The 12,612-nt window shown below is 49.9% G+C and overlaps 1 long non-coding RNA gene across 2 annotated transcripts in view; it reads left to right on the forward strand.

Annotated features, from left to right (window-relative positions):
* Positions 1–1,512: 1,512 nt before the first annotated feature.
* The window catches only part of LOC135056890 (uncharacterized), a 93,244-nt gene continuing 82,144 nt past the window's right edge, over positions 1,513–12,612 (forward strand). For both annotated transcript variants that reach the window (XR_010244093.1, XR_010244094.1), the window contains exon 1: positions 1,513–1,707. This is a non-coding gene — a long non-coding RNA (uncharacterized LOC135056890). The remainder of the gene's footprint in view (positions 1,708–12,612) is intronic.

Consider the following 12,612-nt stretch of genomic DNA (forward strand, 5'->3'; position numbering starts at 1 on the left):
GTGTGTAGCTTGTGAGCACTATTATGGTAGACTGCTCATTGCTTGCACCTCTTTAGGCTGCCAGTAGACAAACAACAGCCTCTGAGATTTTTCCCGTAAAGCTGCAGGAAGCCGTTCTGGTGTCACTCATGATTAATTGAGTCAACCCCTATAAAGTGAATCTTTGAGCAGGTCTTTGTTGCTTCTTAGAATAAAGGTGGTAAAACACTGGGACACATAACAGTAGTATGTACTTACTTTGGAAATTCTGGGACTTAATGATAAAGAAAGACATAAGCTGGATACACGCTAGACAGATATATTGTTCTAGTGATGAACAATGGGGGTCATTCCGACCCGTTTGCACGCAGCGGTTCTTCGCTGTGGTGCGAAAGGGTCGAAAATGCGCATGCGCGGCGGACGCATTGCGCATGCGCGGCACTTCCTGGTGACGATCGTCGCCAGGCAAAGACGCCACCAGCGAGAAATGCAATCGCAGCGGCGATCTCAAGAATACGGACAGGCGGGAGGCGTTCCGGGGCGGATACCCACCGTTTTCCAGGCGTGGTGAGTCGTTTGGATGGCGGTTGTCTGACGTCAGGACCGGGACCTTCATTGCTGGATCCGTTGCACTGGGGGGGTCATACCGAGTTGATCGCGTGTAGCAACTTTTTGCTGCTCGTGCAAATAACCTGACGCCGCCTATGGGGGAGTGTATTTTAGCATAGCAGGGCTGTGAACGCTTGCTTTATGCCAAAAAAGTTTCAAGTATAACAAGCCCAGGACTGCAGTTACTCACCCAGTGCGACGGATCCAGTGATGAAGGTCCCGGTACTGACGTCAGACATCCGCCCCCTAAATGCCTCAACACGCCTGCGTTGGACTCACCACGCCTGGAAAACGGTGAGTATCCGCCCCGGAACGCCTCCCGCCTGTCCGTCTTCTTGCGATCGCCGCTGCGATCACATTTCTTGCTGGCGGCGTACGCATTTCCAACCCGTTCGCACCGCAGCGAAGAACCGCTGCGGTGCGAACGGGTCGGAATGACCCCCTGGGTGAGTAACTCTTACCCCGATCTTGTTTTGCTTGAAACTTTTTTTAGCATAGCAGGGCTGCACAAGCGATCGCAACCCTGCTATGCTAAAATACACTCCCCCATAGGCGGCGTCAGCTTGATCGCACGAGCAGCACAAAGTTGCTACGTGAGATCAATTGGGAATGACCCCCTATATGTCTGTAGTTCATCGTACAATTGTGCATGTTTTCCAGATTTCCTATTAGGTGCACAGTTGTATGCATTTACTGACCGATGCATTTTTAAAGATCCACAGGTGATAGTTATTTTACTTGTGATACCGAGGCAATCTGCAAAGCATGTACTGTAAGGGGTCTCTGAAGACCAAGTTTCTTAAACACGGAGATAATCCATTGGTGACTTAGCAGGACAGCATGGAAGTGAAATGCTCTTTGATATTACTTTGCAGGATTTTCTGAAAACTTCTGCAAACTCACTACCCATACCCATTATCTCTGCAGATCTGATCGGGGAACCCATATCTGGAGAATATGCATCTCCCAGCACTAGTCTTCGCAGATGATCTAGATGTCATCATATGACTTCAGGCCACTTGGAATGTGCATCTGCCGCAATCAGAAACATAGCATCGCTCAATGGACCTGGAAAATGACTGTATGGGTTAAAATCGTTTGACATCTTCACAATCTAAGGTGATCTTCATGCAATTTTCTAGTATTCTTGTATGAAGCTTGTTGGTTACTATGGGCAGAGTCGGCCCTAGGCATAGGCATACTAGGCAACTGCCTAGGGCATTTGGCATGCCTAGGGGCACCGGCAGCTTCTGCTGATTAAAATGATATGCGGCATGCCTATATTCTGTGTGTAGCATTTCGCATGCAGATACAGCCACAGTCGCACACAGTATATAGGCATGCAGCATATCATTTTAATCAGCAGAAGCTGCTTGTGCATCCTAGCAGTATAGCAATGCAAACAAGGTGCTTTTCCATCAATAAATAGGCACCTGCCGTTAGCAGAGCTGCCAGCTGACTCACGCCAGGCATCTCCTACTGCATGGCGCACTGAGGCGATTTATGAGGACACATCTGTATCCAAGCAGAGGCAGAGGACACAGTGTTAGTGGCCATGTGAGTGCTGTGTTTGTGTGAGTGGGTTGGTTGTGTAATAGTGTTCAGCATATGTGTAAGGGGCAATAAGTGCGTCGTGTGTATAAATGCATTAATAATGTGTGGCTTATGTGTAAGGGACATTATGTGTGTCTTTATGTGTATAAGGGCATTAATAATGTGTGGCACATGTGTAAAGGACATTATGTGTATAAGGACATTGATAAAGGTTGGCATAATGTGTAAGGCGCATTATACTTATAAGGACATTAATAATGTGTGTCATATATGTAAGGGGCATTACTGTGTGGTATTATGTGCATAAATGCATTACTAATGTGTGGCATTATGTGTATAAGATGCTCTACTGTGTGGCATAATGTGTATAAAGGGCACTACTGTGTGGTCTAATGTGAATAAAGAGCAATATGTTGTGGTGTAATGTGCATAAGGAGCAATTTATTGTGATGTAATGTGAATAAGGGACACTACTGTGAGGAGTAACGTATACAAGGTAAAGCGATACTACTGTGTGATGTAACATGAATTAGGGACACGATCACATGATAAATTGTGAATAAAGTTGCAGTACTGTGTGGCAGGATTTGAACTGGGGGCATTATTGTGTGGCCATGCCCCTTGCCAGCAAAAACACATACTTTTCTGGGTTGTGCGCCAGATGTGCGCAATGTTCATGTTTAAAATATAGGGGGTGGGAACACCAAAATAATGACTGCTATGGGTGAGGGGTGATGGTGCTGGGAAAGAGGTGCAAGGTCAGAGGTGGAACTAGCAGTGGTGCTAGGGGGCACCAGCCAAAATCTTGCCTAGGGCATCATTTTGGTTAGGGCTGGCTCTGACTATGGGGAAGATATAGCAAACCTAAAAAGTGGACAAGTGGAGAAATTGACCATTCCAGCTGATCAGCTTCTACCTCCTAACGTTTTATACAATATTCTTGATAGTTGCTAGCTAAAAGCTTAATGGCTGCTGCAGGCATCTCCTCCGCTTCACCAATTCTTCACTCTTTTTAGAAGGTTTTAATACATTTCCCCCTATTACTCAAAAACAACAAATTGAGGTCCCTGACATATAGGCCAGGATGTAATGGGAGACGATAATGCTGCCCGGAAAATTAATGCATCGGACATTCCAAATGTGCGTCTATTTTCCATAACTCGGGCAATGAAATGGCGTGCGACTATTTCCAGTCTTCAGCGCCTCAGATCCGAGTTATTGCGGTATTCAGTCTAGAAAATGTCCAATATTTAAGGACAAACCGAAATGTGTCTTCTAGTCAGGGCTGTTTGTAGCCAATTTGGCTCCCAGTGCGAGATTACAAAATGCGCCCCCTCCCCCCCTCCCCCATTGGCATGAAAAAAATGTGCCCGCCCCCCCCCCCGACACATAGCTATAAAAAAGCAAAAAGCAGGCGCGTGTGCTCCCGGCAAGGGGGAGTGGCCTCATTAAAATGGGCGTGGTTTCATTAGAGTGGGCGTGGCCTCCAATGATATCATCACGGCCACCACAGGGAAAAATAAAAAAAATCTAAAGTCCTCATTTTACACAGTACGGCAGTCAGGTGTCCCCATTTTACACATCACAGCAGGCAAGTTTCCCCATTTTACACATTACGGCAGGCAAGTGTCCCCATGTTACACAGTACGGCAGGCAGGTGTCCCCATTATACACATTACGGCAGGCAAGACTCCCCATTTTACACATCACGCCAGGCAAGTGTACCCATTTTACACATTACGGCAGGCAAGTGTCCCCATGTTACACAGTACGGAAGGCAGGTGTCCCCATTTTACACATTACGGCAGGCAAGTGTCCCCATTTTACACATCACGCCAGGCAAGTGTCCCCATTTTACACATTACGGCAGGCAAGTGTCCCCATGTTACACAGTACGGCAGGCAGGTGTCCCCATTTTACACATTATGGCAGGCAAGACTCCCCATTTTACACATCACGCCAGGCAAGTGTCCCCATTTTACACATTACAGCAGGCAGGTGTCCCCATTTTACACAGTACGCAGGCAAGTGTCCCCATTTTATACAGTGTGGCAGGCAGGTGTCCCCATTTACACAGTACTCAGGCAGGTGTCCCCATTTTATACAGTGCGGCAGGCAGATGTCTCCATTTTACACAGTACACAGGCAGGTGTACCCATTGTATATAGTGCGGCAGGCAGATGTCAAGTGGGGGGGGGGGGGGGGGGGAGGAAGGAAGGGAGAGGGAGGGGGGGAGAGAGAGAGAGACTACTTACATATAGAGAACTTTCCCGCTCTTCGGGTCGGGCCGCCTCACCTCCCTCGCGCCGGCCGCCTCCTCCTTCCAGCTAGTCTGCTCCTCCTCCATCATCCCGAGTACTCCTGCTCGGGGGGCGTGGTTTTGCGGAATGATGCGATTGCATATCATTTTAAACAACAGGAGCTGATTGTGCGTCCTATTTGCATTGCTTCATTTTCGATGGGAATAGGATGCCTGGCTTGAGTGAGCTGCCAGGTCCCGTGCAACTCTGCTAATGCTGGGCTTCTTTTTTTTGCATAAAATGTCTTAGTCGCAACACAATGCAACTAGTACGCACAAGAAGACTGTGCTGATTCATTTGATATATGACACTTGTATATTGTGTATGACTGAGTCTCTGAGTCTGTACACAAAGTGCTACAGTGTAGCAGCTGCAGCATTTCTCTGACGTCCTAGTGGATGCTGGGAACTCCGTAAGGACCATGGGGAATAGACGGGCTCCGCAGGAGACTGGGCACTCTAAGAAAGAATTAGGACTACTGGTGTGCACTGGCTCCTCCCTCTTTGCCCCTCCTCCAGACCTCAGTTAGAATCTGTGCCCGGCTCGAGCTTGTTGCACACTAGGGGCTCTCCTGAGCTCCTAGTAAAGAAAGTATTTATTAGGTTTTTTATTTTCAGTGAGATCTGCTGGCAACAGACTCACTGCTACGAGGGACTTAGGGGAGAGAAGCGAACCTACCTGCTTGCAGCTAGCTTGGGCTTCTAGGCTACTGGACACCATTAGCTCCAGAGGGATCGAACACAGGCCCAGCCTCGGTCGTCCGGTCCCAGAGCCGCGCCGCCGTCCCCCTTGCAGAGCCAGAAGACGGAAGATTCCGAGGAGAAAATCGGCGGCTGAAGACTCCGGTCTTCATTAAGGTAGCGCACAGCACTGCAGCTGTGCGCCATTGCTCCCCATGCACACCACATACTCCAGTCACTGATGGGTGCAGGGCGCTGGGGGGGGCGCCCTGGGCTGCAATTAGATTACCTTAAAAATGGCAAAAAAACACATAATATAGTCTAATAAACTATATATGTGTAAAAATCCCCTGCCATAATATTAATATAAAGAGCGGGAGAAGCCCCCCGAAAAAGGGGCGGGGCTATCTCCCTCAGCACACTGGCGCCATTTCCTCTTCATAGCTCCGCTGGAAGGACGCTCCCCAGGCTCTCCCCTGCAGTTTCCAGGCTCAATAGGGTAAAAAAGAGAGGGGGGGGGCACTAAATTTAGGCGCAATACTGTGTATTATAGCTGCTATAGAGAAAATCACTTTGTGTAGTCATACCTCCCAACTGTCCCGATTTTCGCGGGACAGTCCCGTTTTTTGGGGACTGTCCCGCTGTCCCACCCGCGGGCCGCAGTGTCCCGCGGTGGGGGGGTCAGTTGGGAGGCTCTGTCAATCGCTGCTCTGCTTAGCAGAGCAGCGGTGAATAGACGCTGTGCGCATGCGCACAGCGTCTATTCAGTGGAGTCAGAGGGAGAGGGAGCATGCCAGCGGCTCACAGAGCGCTGGGCATGCCACCTCAGTGACGAAAACGGGGGCGTGGCTCGCGATCGCGGGTCCTCCCGCGAAGCCACGCCCCCTTTTCATAGGCAACGCCCCTTTTTCGGGAACGCCGCGCAAGTGTCCCGCTCCTCAGAACAGTAAAGTTGGGAGGTATGTGTAGTGTAAAATCCCTGTGTTATATAGCGCTCTGGTGTGTGCTGGCATACTCTCTCTCTGTCTCCCCAAAGGACTTTGTGGGGTCCTGTCCTCAGTCAGAGCATTCCCTGTGTGTGTGCGGTGTGTCGGTACGGCTGTGTCGACATGTTTGATGAGGAGGCTTATGTGGAGGCGGAGCAGGTGCCGATAAATGTGATGTCACCTCCTGCGGGGTCGACACCAGAGTGGATGGATATGTGGAAGGTATTAACCGACAGTGTCAACTCCTTACATAAAAGGTTTGATGACATAACAGCTGTGGGACAGCCGGCTTCTCAGCCAGTGCCTGCCCAGGCGTCTCAAAGGCCATCAGGGGCTCAAAAACGCTCGCTACCTCAGATGGCAGACACAGATGTCGACACGGAGTCTGACTCCAGTGTCGACGACGACGAGACTAATGTACATTCCACTAAGGCTATCCGTTGCATGATTACGGCAATGAAAAATGTGTTGCACATTTCTGACATTAACCCAGGTACCACTAAAAAGGGTATTATGTTTGGGGAGAAAAAGCAACCAGTGGTTTTTCCCCCTTCTGATGAGTTAAATGAAGTGTGTGTAGAAGCGTGGGCATCCCCTGATAAAAAATTAGTGATTTCTAAAAAGTTACTAATGGCGTACCCTTTTCCGCCAGAGGACAGGGTACGTTGGGAGACATCCCCGAGGGTGGATAAAGCGCTCACACGCTTGTCAAAAAAGGTGGCACTACCGTCTCAGGATACGGCCGCCTTAAAGGAGCCTGCGGATAGAAAGCTATCCTGAAGTCTGTATATACACACTCAGGTACTATACTGAGACCTGCTATTGCTTCAGCATGGATGTGCAGTGCTGCAGCAGCGTGGTCGGATTCCCTGTCTGATAATATTGATTCCCTTGACAGGGACACTATATTGCTAACCATAGAGCATATTAAAGACGTAGTCTTATACATGAGAGATGCACAGAGGGATATTTGCCGGCTGGCATCTAGAATAAATGCAATGTCCATTTCTGCCAGGAGAGTATTATGAACTCTGCAGTGGACAGGTGATGCGGATTCTAAAAGGCACATGGAGGTTTTGCCTTACAAGGGTGAGGAATTGTTTGGGGATGGTCTCTCGGACCTCGTTTCCGCAGCGACAGCTGGGAAGTCGACATTTTTACCCCAGGTTCCCTCACAGCCAAAGAAAGCACTGTATTATCAGGTACAGTCCTTTCGGCCCCAGAAAGGCAAGCGGGTTAAAGGCGCGTCCTTTCTGCCCAGAGGCAGGGGTAGAGGGTAAAAGCTGCACCATACAGCCAGTTCCCAAGAACAGAAATCCTCCCCTGCTACCACTAAATCCACTGCATGACGCTGGGGCTCCACTGGTGGAGCCAGGTGCGGTGGGGGCCCGTCTCCGGAACTCCAGCGATGGGTGGGTTCGCTCACAGGTGGATCCCTGGGTTCTACAAGTGGTATCTCAGGGATACAAGCTGGAATTCGAGACGTCTCCCCCTTGCCGTTACCTCAAATCAGCCTTGCCAGCTACTCCCCCGGACAGGGAGGTGGTGCTGGCAGCAATTCACAAGCTGTTCCTCCAGCAGGTGATAATAAAAATTCCCCTCCTTCAACAGGGACGGGGTTACTATTCCACAATGTTTGTGGTACCGAAACCAGACGGTTCGGTGAGACCCATTCTAAATTTCTCTGACGTCCTAGTGGATGCTGGGGACTCCGTCAGGACCATGGGGAATAGCGGCTCCGCAGGAGACAGGGCACAAAATTTAAAAGTTTGACCACTAGGTGGTGTGTACTGGCTCCTCCCCCTATGACCCTCCTCCAAGCCTCAGTTAGGTTTTTGTGCCCGTCCGAGCAGGGTGCAATCTAGGTGGCTCTCATAAAGAGCTGCTTAGAGTAAAAGTTTTGATAGTTTTATTATTTTCAGTGAGTCCTGCTGGCAACAGGCTCACTGCAACGAGGGACCTAGGGGAGAAGAAGTGAACTCACCTGCGTGCAGGATGGATTTGCTTCTTAGGCTACTGGACACTAGCTCCAGAGGGACGATCACAGGTACAGCCTGGATGGGTCACCGGAGCCGCGCCGCCGACCCCCTTGCAGATGCCGAAGTAAGAAGAGGTCCAGAAACCTGCGGCTGAAGGCTTTTCAGTCTTCATGAGGTAGCGCACAGCACTGCAGCTGTGCGCCATTGCGCTCAGGCACACTTCACACCGGCGGTCACTGAGGGTGCAGGGCGCTGGGGGGGGCGCCCTGGGCAGCAATGTTAATACCTTTCTGGCTAAAAATAATACATCACATATAGTCCATGAGGCTATATGGATGTATTTCACCCCTGCCAGGTCTCAGAAAAACCGGGAGAAGAGCCCGCCGGAATAGGGGGCGGGGCCTATCTCCTCAGCACACAGCGCCATTTTCCTACACAGCTCCGCTGCTAGGAAGGCTCCCAGGCTCTCCCCTGCACTGCACTACAGAAACAGGGTAAAAAACAGAGAGAGGGGGCATTTTTTGGCGATATTCTATATATTTAAGCAGCTATAAGGAAACAACACTTATATAAGGTTGTTCCTATATAATTATAGCGCTTTGGTGTGTGCTGGCAAACTCTCCCTCTGTCTCCCCAAAGGGCTAGTGGGGTCCTGTCTTCTATCAGAGCATTCCCTGTGTGTCTGCTGTGTGTCGGTACGTGTGTGTCGACATGTATGAGGACGATGTTGGTGTGGAGGCGGAGCAATTGCCGGTAATGGTGATGTCACCCCCTAGGGAGTCGACACCGGAATGGATGGCTTTGTTTATGGAATTACGTGATAATGTCAGCACGCTGCAAAAGTCGGTTGACGACATGAGACGACCGGCAAACCAGTTAGTACCTGTACAGGCGTCTCAAACACCGTCAGGGGCTGTAAAACGCCCTTTGCCTCAGTCGGTCGACACAGACCCAGACACGGACACCGAATCGGTGAAGAAACGAACGTATTTTCCAGTAGGGCCACACGTTATATGATCACGGCAATGAAGGAGGCTTTGCATATCTCTGATACTGCAAGTACCACAAAAAGGGGTATTATGTGGGGTCTGAAAAAACTACCCGTAGTTTTTCCTGAATCAGAGGAATTGAATGACGTGTGTGATGAAGCGTGGGTTACCCCTGATAAAAAACTGCTAATTTCAAAGAAGTTATTGGCGTTATACCCTTTCCCGCCAGAGGTTAGGGCGCGCTGGGAAACACCCCCTAGGGTGGACAAGGCGCTCACACGTTTATCCAAACAAGTGGCGTTACCGTCTCCTGATACGGCCGCCCTCAAGGATCCAGCTGATAGAAGGCTGGAAAATACTCAAAAAAGTATATACACACATACTGGTGTTATACTGCGACCAGCAATCGCCTCAGCCTGGATGTGCAGTGCTGGGGTGGCTTGGTCGGATTCCCTGACTGAAAATATTGATACCCTGGATAGGGACAGTATTTTATTGACTATAGAGCAATTAAAGGATGCATTCCTTTATATGCGAGATGCACAGAGGGATATCTGCACTCTGGCATCAAGAGTAAGTGCGATGTCCATATCTGCCAGAAGAAGTCTATGGACACGACAGTGGTCAGGCGATGCGGATTCCAAACGGCATATGGAAGTATTGCCGTATAAAGGGAGGAATTATTTGGGGTCGGTCTATCGGATTTGGTAGCCACGGCAACAGCCGGGAAGTCCACCTTTTTACCTCAAGTCCCCTCCCAGCAGAAAAAGACGCAGTCTTTTCAGCCGCAGTCCTTTCGTTCCTATAAGAACAAGCGAGCAAAAGGACATTCATATTTGCCCCGAGGCAAAGGAAAGGGTAAGAGACTGCAGCAAGCAGCCCCTTCCCAGGAGCAGAAGTCCTCCCCGGCTTCTGCAAAGGCCTCAGCATGACGCTGGGACCTTACAAGCGGACTAAGGGGCGGTGGGGGGTCGCCTCAAGAATTTCAGCGCACAGTGGGCTCACTCGCAGGTGGACCCCTGGATCCTGCAGGTAGTATCTCAGGGTTACAGGTTGGAATTCGAGAAGTCTCCCCCTCGCCGGTTCCTAAAATCTGCTTTGCCAACGTCTCCCTCAGACAGGGCGACGGTATTGGAAGCCATTCACAAGCTGTATTCTCAGCAGGTGATAATCAAGGTACCCCTTCTACAACAGGGAAAGGGGTATTACTCCACGCTATTTGTGGTACCGAAGCCGGACGGCTCGGTAAGACCTATTCTAAATCTGAAATCTCTGAACCTGTACATACAAAAATTCAAGTTCAAGATGGAGTCACTCAGAGCAGTGATAGCGAATCTGGAAGAAGGGGATTTTATGGTGTCCTTGGACATCAAGGATGCTTACCTTCATGTCCCAATTTGCCCTTCACACCAAGGGTACCTCAGGTTCGTGGTACAAAACTGTCATTATCAGTTTCAGACGCTGCCGTTTGGATTGTCCACGGCACCCAGGGTCTTTACCAAGGTAATGGCCGAAATGATGATCCTTCTTCGAAGAGAAGGCGTATTAATTATCCCTTACTTGGACGATCTCCTGATAAGGGCAAGATCCAGAGAACAGCTGGAGGTCGGAGTAGCACTAACTCAAGTAGTGCTCCAACAGCACGGGTGGATTCTGAATTTTCCAAAATCCCAACTGATCCCGACGACACGTCTGCTGTTCCTAGGGATGATTCTGGACACTGTTCAGAAAAAGGTATTTCTTCCGGAGGAGAAAGCCAGGGAGTTATCCGAACTCGTCAGGAACCTCCTAAAACCAGGGACAGTGTCTGTGCATCAATGCACAAGAGTCCTGGGAAAAATGGTGGCTTCTTACGAAGCGATTCCATTCGGCAGATTCCATGCACGAATTTTTCAGTGGGATCTGCTAGACAAATGGTCCGGATCGCATCTGCAGATGCATCAGCGGATAAAATTGTCGACAAGGACAAGGGTCTCTCTGCTATGGTGGTTGCAGAGTGCTCATCTGTTAGAGGGCCGCAGATTCGGCATACAGAACTGGGTCCTAGTGACCACGGATGCCAGCCTGAGAGGCTGGGGAGCGGTCACACAAGGAAGAAACTTCCAGGGCGTGTGGTCAAGCCTGGAAACGTCTCTTCACATAAATATACTGGAACTAAGAGCAATCTACAATGCTCTAAGCCTGGCAAAACCTCTGCTTCAGGGTCAGCCGGTGTTGATCCAGTCGGACAACATCACGGCAGTCGCCCACGTAAACAGACAGGGCGGCACAAGAAGCAGGAGGGCAATGGCAGAAGCTGCAAGGATTCTTCGCTGGGCGGAAAATCATGTGATAGCACTGTCAGCAGTGTTCATCCCGGGAGTGGACAACTGGGAAGCAGACTTCCTCAGCAGACACGATCTTCACCCGGGAGAGTGGGGACTTCATCCAGAAGTCTTCCACATGATTGTAGTCCATTGGGAAAGACCAATGGTGGACATGATGGCGTCCCGCCTCAACAAAAAACTGGACAGGTATTGCGCCAGGTCAAGAGACCCTCAGGCAATAGCTGTGGACGCTCTGGTAACACCATGGATGTACCAGTCAGTGTATGTGTTCCCTCCTCTGCCTCTCATACCCAAGGTACTGAGAATTATAAGTACTACATATACAGCCCCCGGTTGTGCCCCCAGTGGCACCGTGGGATCTCAATGTAGTTTTGGATTTTCTCAAATCCCATTGGTTTGAGCCACTCAAATCGGTAGATTTGAAATATCTTACATGGAAAGTAACCATGCTACTGGCCCTGGCTTCAGCCAGGAGAGTGTCGGAATTGGCGGCTTTATCGTATAAAAGCCCATATCTGATTTTCCATTCGGACAGGGCAGAATTGAGGACGCGTCCTCATTTTCTGCCTAAGGTGGTATCAGCGTTTCACCTGAACCAGCCTATTGTGGTGCCTGCGGCTACTAGCGATTTGGAGGATTCCAAGTTGCTGGACGTTGTCAGAGCATTGAAAATATATATTTCAAGGACGGCTGGAGTCAGAAAATCTGACTCGCTGTTTATACTGTATGCACCCAACAAGCTGGGTGCTCCTGCTTCTAAGCAGACGATTGCTCGTTGGATTTGTAGCACAATTCAACTGGCACATTCTGTGGCAGGCCTGCCACAGCCTAAATCTGTCAATGCCCACTCCACAAGGAAGGTGGGCTCATCTTGGGCGGCTGCCCGAGGGGTCTCGGCATTACAACTCTGCCGAGCAGCTACGTGGTCAGGGGAGAACACGTTTGTAAAATTCTACAAATTTGATACCCTGGCTAAGGAGGACCTGGAGTTCTCTCATTCGGTGCTGCAGAGTCATCCGCACTCTCCCGCCCGTTTGGGAGCTTTGGTATAATCCCCATGGTCCTGACGGAGTCCCCAGCATCCACTAGGACGTCAGAGAAAATAAGAATTTACTCACCGGTAATTCTATTTCTCGTAGTCCGTAGTGGATGCTGGGCGCCCATCCCAAGTGCGGATTGTCTGCAATACTTGTACATAGTTATTGTTAC

The sequence above is a fragment of the Pseudophryne corroboree genome, chromosome 3, assembly GCF_028390025.1.
Source record: "Pseudophryne corroboree isolate aPseCor3 chromosome 3, aPseCor3.hap2, whole genome shotgun sequence".
NCBI lineage: Eukaryota > Metazoa > Chordata > Amphibia > Anura > Myobatrachidae > Pseudophryne > Pseudophryne corroboree.